This window comes from Furipterus horrens, unplaced genomic scaffold, assembly GCF_987537825.1.
Source record: "Furipterus horrens unplaced genomic scaffold, mFurHor1.1.pri manual_scaffold_6, whole genome shotgun sequence".
NCBI lineage: Eukaryota > Metazoa > Chordata > Mammalia > Chiroptera > Furipteridae > Furipterus > Furipterus horrens.
Window position 1 is genome coordinate 63318390 of NW_028327176.1, and position 7484 is coordinate 63325873.

General features: G+C 36.1%; 1 pseudogene; it reads left to right on the top strand.

Annotated features, from left to right (window-relative positions):
• Nucleotides 1-3796: 3796 nt before the first annotated feature.
• Nucleotides 3797-4862, top strand: LOC150006319 (ubiquitin carboxyl-terminal hydrolase isozyme L1 pseudogene; annotated as a pseudogene).
• Nucleotides 4863-7484: the final 2622 nt, after the last annotated feature.

The window sequence follows — 7484 nt, forward strand, 5'->3', positions numbered from 1 at the left end:
GGGGGAATCTGTGACACTCTACCATGAGGGATTACATAGAGAGGATATGTGCTTACATCAATTAGTGCTCAGATATTGGCAGACAGTATAATTGCTCAAAGCATCACTTAAGAAGATATTTCAGTCAGAATCTTTGCCCGTCTCCAGAGTTGAGCTGGTGGCCCTGTCTGGCCAAAAAGTGCATTTAGCATTTATGTCTCATTTGGGTCCCAGTCAATAGTACATACTGTAACCCATTCTACTACCCTGTATGAACAGGGAAGCATATTTTCAGTCCTGGCAAACTACTGAGCTGAGTTTTTACTCCCACTCATTTAGAAAGCCAGGCTAAAGAATCCAGGTAGCTTTGGAGACCCTCCTATAAACATATCCAGGCAGGGAGCCTAACAAGTAGACCTGCTCAACAGTTGAAAATAGCCTCTGGCTGCACACAACCAATGAGCCTGAACAATGACCCTGGGAAACCTTGAAGTCTACCTTATAGCTCTTCCTAGTCACATAGTCCAACCTATAGACCTACCCAGCAGTAGATTCCAACATATAACCTGACTGACTACTGAACACAGACTGGGGTCTTGTCTAAGCAGGGATCCCAGGCAGTTATTCCACTCAGGTGTGAATTCTGTATACCCACCCAACTTCAGAATACAGCTATACACTCTCCCAACTAAAATAATTTTGGTCAGCAATTTTGTTTTTCTTTTTTACATAAGCAGAGCATAGTCAGAGAACTATCAGATCATGAATATCAGCCTGCGCTTGCACCCCCAACTTCAGAACAGAGCTTATGGCCCAACCCAAACATATCTAGACAGTGTACAACCTGGTAATGGAACAGAACTTGAGATACACCTGACCAGGAGTGATGGCAAATTCAAACCATTAATTTTCACCAACCTCTAATGTCACCCTGACAGAGAACAGAGTTTATCTAAAACCCTTTCTGACCAAAGTGATTGCACAGCCCAGCAAGTGGCCCCAGCAAAATGTGGAGTATAGCCAGCAGCCATACAGGATTAATAAGAACACTCAGAAGCACTATTGATCATAGAGCACAGACAACAGGAAGGCTCAACCAGCCATGGAGCCAAGCTGTAGCATACACTCTGGACTCAGAGCATGGGTGGTGGTCTCAATGAATTTGATATCCTACAGAAAGCCCTACTTACCCACAGATGCTACCAGCTAATCTGTCTAGTATCCCAAGCTAAACAGACTGGTGGAGGTCTTTCCATACCAAAGAAACTTACAATGTTTGGAAGAGGAAATCACTTAATCAATGCACATATACCAATGCAAGGAGTCAATGATCATGAAAAATCAGATAAACATGATGACAATAAATAGAACTAATAAAGTTCTAATAACTGAAGCTAAAGATATGGATATCTGTGAACAATCTGACAAGTTAGGAGTCCTCTTAGAGAGGTTCAGTGAACTATGAGAACTCAAAGACAGAAAGCAAAATGAAATTTAGTAAAAGAATACATAAAAAATGAGAAATTCAACACAGAAATATAAACCTTCAAATACAAACAAACAAGTAGACATCCTAGGGCTGAAAATTCAATGATTATAGAAAAAAACTAATAGTCTCAATAGCAGACTCAAACATGCAAAAGAATGCCTTAATGATGTGGGCTGATATATTCAAAATACTGACAGAAAAAAGATGTCAACCAAAAAAAAAAAAAAAAAAAAACTCAAATAAAAAACCCAACTTTACACCTTAAGAAAATAGAATAGGAAGAATTAAGTAGTTCAAATGTTGTCAGATGGAAGGAAGTACAAAAGATTAGACTAGAAAGAAATGAAATAGAGACTAGAAATATATTAGAAAAGATTAACAAAACAAGAACTTTTTTTTTGAAAAGATAAAATATAGAAAGCTTTAACTAGACTAACAAATAAAAATTAGAATAAGGGCCAAATGCATTAAATAATAAATGAAAGAGAAAAATTTACAGCTGATAGCACAGAAATACAAATGAATGTAAGAAACTACTATGAACAATACCCCTGGCTGGTTTGGCTCAGTGGATTGAGCGTCGGCCTGCGAGCTAAGTGTCGCTGGTTCGATCTTCCAGTCAGGGCACATCAGAGAAGGAAAACTCTGACTCCAAAAAACCTCCGCTGCCTTGCGGCATACCTCTTCAGGGGAAAGGCTAAGGGAGTAAACCCCGACAGAAAATCCGGAGCCGGAGTCCCTAAGGCGATTTGACGTTGTAGTCAACACCGGCAACTCCTGCGGCGCACCTGAACCCAAGCTGTATTGACTCCGTCTTTCCCTTGGACCCTTCAGCTGCGAAGAGAGGGGGGGTCTGCTGCATGGGCAACAGCAGACCCTCCATATCACCCTGCCCAGGCTCTGTAGCTTCAGCTTCACTGGAGAGGACACTCCAGCGTCATCGCAAGATGTCGATTCAACACGAGAGGAGACAGATACCGTGTCACTCCCGAGTTGGACTGCACAGCCATTCTCGGCGGTGCAGATAGACTCTTAAGAAGCTACACCATCGTCTCTCGAGACGGACGGCTGCCGACTCGACTATGAACAATTCTATGCAAACAAAGAAGATAGTGTAGAAAAAAACTGATAAATTCCTAGATATATACCAAGACTAAATCATGAAGAAGTAGAAATATGAAGAGATCAATACTGTATAAAGAGACTGAAACAATAATTGGAAACCTTCCAACTAAGAAAAGCCCAGACAGATGATTTCACTGGTGATTTCTATGAAACACCTAAAGAAGCATTAATGCTAATTTTTCTCAATCTCTTACAAAAATATTGAATACAAGGGAACAGTTCCAAAGTCATTTTACAAAGTCAGCATTACTGTTATATCAAAGCCAAATAAGGACTCTATAGAAAACTACAGATCAATATGCCTAATGAATATAAATGAAAAAAAATTCTCAAGAAAAAACAGAAAACTAAATTCAATAGGACATTAAAAGGGTTATACTACATGATCCAGTAGAAATTATTTCTGACATAAAAAAATAGTACAACATATATAAATCAATAAATGTGATAAATTACAATAGTAAAATGAAAGATAAAAATATGTCATTTCAACAAATGAAGAAGTAAACATTTGACAAAATTCAGTAACAATTTGTGGTAAAAAGTCTCAACAAATTGGGAACAGAAGAAACATATTTTATCATAAGAAATCCATATATGACAAATCTACAGCTAACATTATACTTAATGATAAAAGGTTAAAAACTTTTTCTTCAAGATCAGGAACAAAACAAGAGTACCCACTCTCACCATTTTTATTTAACATAGTACTGGAATTTCTAGCCAAAGCAATCAGGCAAGAAAAATAAATTAAAGGCATCCAAATAAGAAAGGAAAAGTAAAATTGTCCCAGCAGATTACATAGTCTTATATTAATATATAGAAGTTCCTAAAGATGACACCAAAAATGTTAGAACTAGTAAACAAATTCGGTATATTTTCTGAATAAAAATTCAGTATATAATAATCAGTTGTATTTCCATACACTAGTGACAAATTATTTGAAAAAATAAAAAAACAATGTTATGAAAACAATAGCATAAAAATAGTAAAATACTTAAGAATGTATCTAACCAATAATTTAAGAGATATGTACACTGAAAAATATAGCACATTGATAAAATAAATTAAAGAAGATACATATAAGTGGAAAGGCATCCCCTGTTGGAAGCTATGAATGTTTCTTACATGTTTATATTTTTAAATGATTGAAAACAGAAAAATAAAAAAATAATATTTTTTGTTATATAAATCTTACTTCTCTGAGTAGTGATCTCACCTGCTGTTCGCGAAGATGCAGCTCAAACCCATGGAGATTAACCCCGAGATGCTGAACAAAGTGCTGGCCCGGCTGGGGTTGTCGCCGGCCAGTGGCGCTTCGTGGACGTGCTGGGGCTGGAGGAGGAGACTCTGAGCTCGGTGCCTGCTCCGGCCTGCGCGCTGCTGCTGCTGTTTCCACTCACTGCCCAGCATGAGAACTTAAGAAAAAAACAGATTGAAGAGCTGAAGGGGCAGGAAGTCAGCCCTAAAGTGTACTTCATGAAGCAGACCATTGGGAACTCCTGTGGTACCATCGGACTTACACACGCAGTGGCCAATAATCAGGACAAACTGGAATTTGAGAATGGGTCAGTTCTGAAACAGTTTCTTTCTGAAACCGAGAAGTTGTCCCCTGAAGACAGAGCAAAATGCTTCGAGAAGAATGAGGCCATTCAGGCAGCCCATGACGCCCTGTCACAAGAAGGCCAGTGTCGGGTAGATGACAAAGTGAACTTCCATTTTATTCTGTTTAACAACATGGATGTCCACCTCTATGAACTTGATGGACGAATGCCTTTTCCGGTGAACCACGGCACCAGTGCAGAGTACTCGCTGCTGCAAGATGCCGCCAAGGTCTGCAGAGAATTCACTGAGCGTGAGCAAGGAGAAGTCCGCTTCTCTGCCGTCACCCTGTGCAAGGCTGCCTAATGCCCTGTGGGAAGGGACTCGGCTCTTTTCCCCTCTTCCTTCACCATCGAAATATATCCCTACCAATACAGTCTTAAAATGCTTCAGTACTTGTAGAAAACAGCGGTTCTCCTTTGGTTCTGTAGCTGTACTCCCCTCAGCCACACCCAAGCGCTAGCAGAGCTCAGCTGCCTGTCGATGGAGCAGTTTGTTGTAAGCTGCAGACAGCGAAGCATTTTCCCCCGTGTTTCTCATGCCTCCATATCTAATGCTTTAAATGGCTACTTTGGTTTGTGTCTGTAAGGTAAGGCCTTGGATGTGGTATAACTTGTTTGTCCTTATAAAGAATAAAACTTTTCTGCTGATGAGAGAGAAGCCTAAATTGGTTTTTATTTTCTCTTTTACCTTCCCTTTAATATGTCTCCAATTATTTGGATAGTAACAGAGGTATTGCTAGACTTTTTTTCTATACATTTGTGTTACTATGTACTTGTAAACTTTGAAATACTTTAAAAATATTGTTTAGAACAATTTTAGATTTACAGAAAAATTGAGATTATAGTTCCCATATATCCTTTACGCATTTCTTCCATTGTTATCTTACCTTAGTGTGATGCATTTGTTATAATTAATAAAAAATATTTCTAATGAAAAAATAAATAAATAAATTTTACAGAATTAAAATTTTCATGTTAATAAAATGTTATTGAACAAAGCATCACACCTTTGTTGTCTATGACTGTTTTTAGACTACAGAGCAGAGTTGAGGTGTGAAGCATATTAGAGGCAATTAGAAGCATATGACTTTGAAAGTTTAAACTGATTCAAGGAAAAAAGTTTTCTTATGACCTTTGTTGATTTTGCCCAAATAACACTGTATCATAAAACAGTTTGAAGTTTTTATTTTTTTCTTTTAATTTTGTTTCAAACTTTCTCTTTTAAATTAGGGAAATTACCCCCTTTATATTTATTTGTGTTCAATTTGGTCATTTTGATACAGTGAAATGTGCAAATGTGTAATCTTCCTATCTTTTTTTTTTAACTGACACTTGTAATTTTTGAAATAGACTAAAATTACTATAATAACTTTCTCTTTGACCCAGATAATGTGTAGAAGAGCTTTTACCTTTTTGGGGTATTCCATATGGTTTGATTTTGGGAGGTTTTTACTATCTTTTTAATAATGTCATGTAGTTTGCACTGAACTCTTATAATGTGGCATGTATAATTTCTAACATTTTTTGAAAATAATTCAGAAATTTGAAAAATATTTATTTTTAGTAATATGAAATGTTAGATTTATATATTCATTATATGCACACATGATGACCAAACATGTTTTACCATTAATTTTTGCTTATTTCATCTTTCAGAGGTGGAATGTGTTATCTTAATGCTTCTGAGTAAACTTACTTTAATAATAGAAATTTAAATACATAATTTTTTTAGAAACTTATTCAGCATATAATTTAAGACTATCTAATCTGTACTAGATAAAAAAGATGTGTTCCTGCTTCCATGAAGCCATCATGATAGGAACTATTTTATGAAAACGAAAACAAAGACAAAAGCAACTTTCAATTCACTTTTTCTTCTTTCAATATATTTATATTTTATGGCAACAGTTTTATTTCAATTCTTACAACTACTGAGAAAAATATGTATAATGTACTATAGTTATTCAAAATGTGAATCATTGTCTGGAAATCCAGGTTTTTTCCCTTCTGTCTTAGATGCTATTTAATATGTGGTTTCCTAGGAAGTGGATATGCTGGCAAGGAGTTGGTAGCAGAGGGAGAATTAAAGGTAAGAGGAAAGCAAAAGTATGAAAACCTTGAGTGAAGAAGAAGCAGAAGACAAGTGAAAGGAAGTTATTAGGGTTGAAGTGAAGAGAAAGAGGAGAGAATGGCAGGAAGCACAGAAGGGCTGGTCCTCTGACTGAAGAGAATACTAAGGATTTCTGTACTATTTCATAAAAGGAAGAATTTTAATCAAGAAACAACATGATCCTATTTTAAATACCTCCCCCCAATTCAAATGTATCTATTTTCTTTGGTGTGGGAGATGATTTTTAAGGGTTGGGCAAGAATGTATATAAGAATAAAATTCAGGATGCTAAACTCAACTATAATTTACAAAGCATTCACTCTACCACTATTTACAAATGGGAGGTTTCTAGCATTTCTTTTTGTGGACTTGAAATCTATGCATTTAAATTTATTATTATTATCTCTTTTATTTGTTTTCCTTTGCATCCCCAGTGAGAGTGTCCTGAATTTTCTGTCTAGTTTGCTATGCCTCCAAATACAGCATAATTTATTTAAAACATGTATTTCTCCAGGGATAATCTCTTTTATTGCCTTTTCCAATTTCTGTAGGCCTGCCCATTCCTTGGCTTATGGTCCCTTTACATTTTCAAAGTCAGACATGGCTGGTTGAGTCTTTCTCACATCACATTACTCACACTAAATATTCTTTCTTTTTTTACATTCAAAGCACCCTTTTATGATGATGCTGAGCCCATCTAAATAATAAAATGTAATTTCTCTATTTTAAAATCAGCTGATTAGCAACCTTAACTCCATTGATCCATAATTCTTCTTTATCAATATAACACAATATGTTTATAGGTTCTAGGGATTAGGATGTGAACATTTTGGTGTGGTGGTAGGAGGGTGTTGCCTATCAAAATTAATCATCCATAAATAATTAGTCTCTACAGATTAAAGACATTTTTGTATGGAGCCACAATAACAGATTCATGCCTAACAAATGTTTGTGTTTTTTATTTTGCCTTTAAATCAGGAATCAAACAAGGTCTGCTCACTTGATGAGCATTACCACACCCACTTTTTTCCATGTAATTGAGCTACTGAAAATACCCAGTTCATCGTCTTGTAGAATATTCCACTTTATGGATTTGTTCTAATGTTTTCTGATGTTGAGATATTTATTTCTTTTAAACTTTAATCTATATATAAAGGCCAAAAGAGATTCAGGTTCA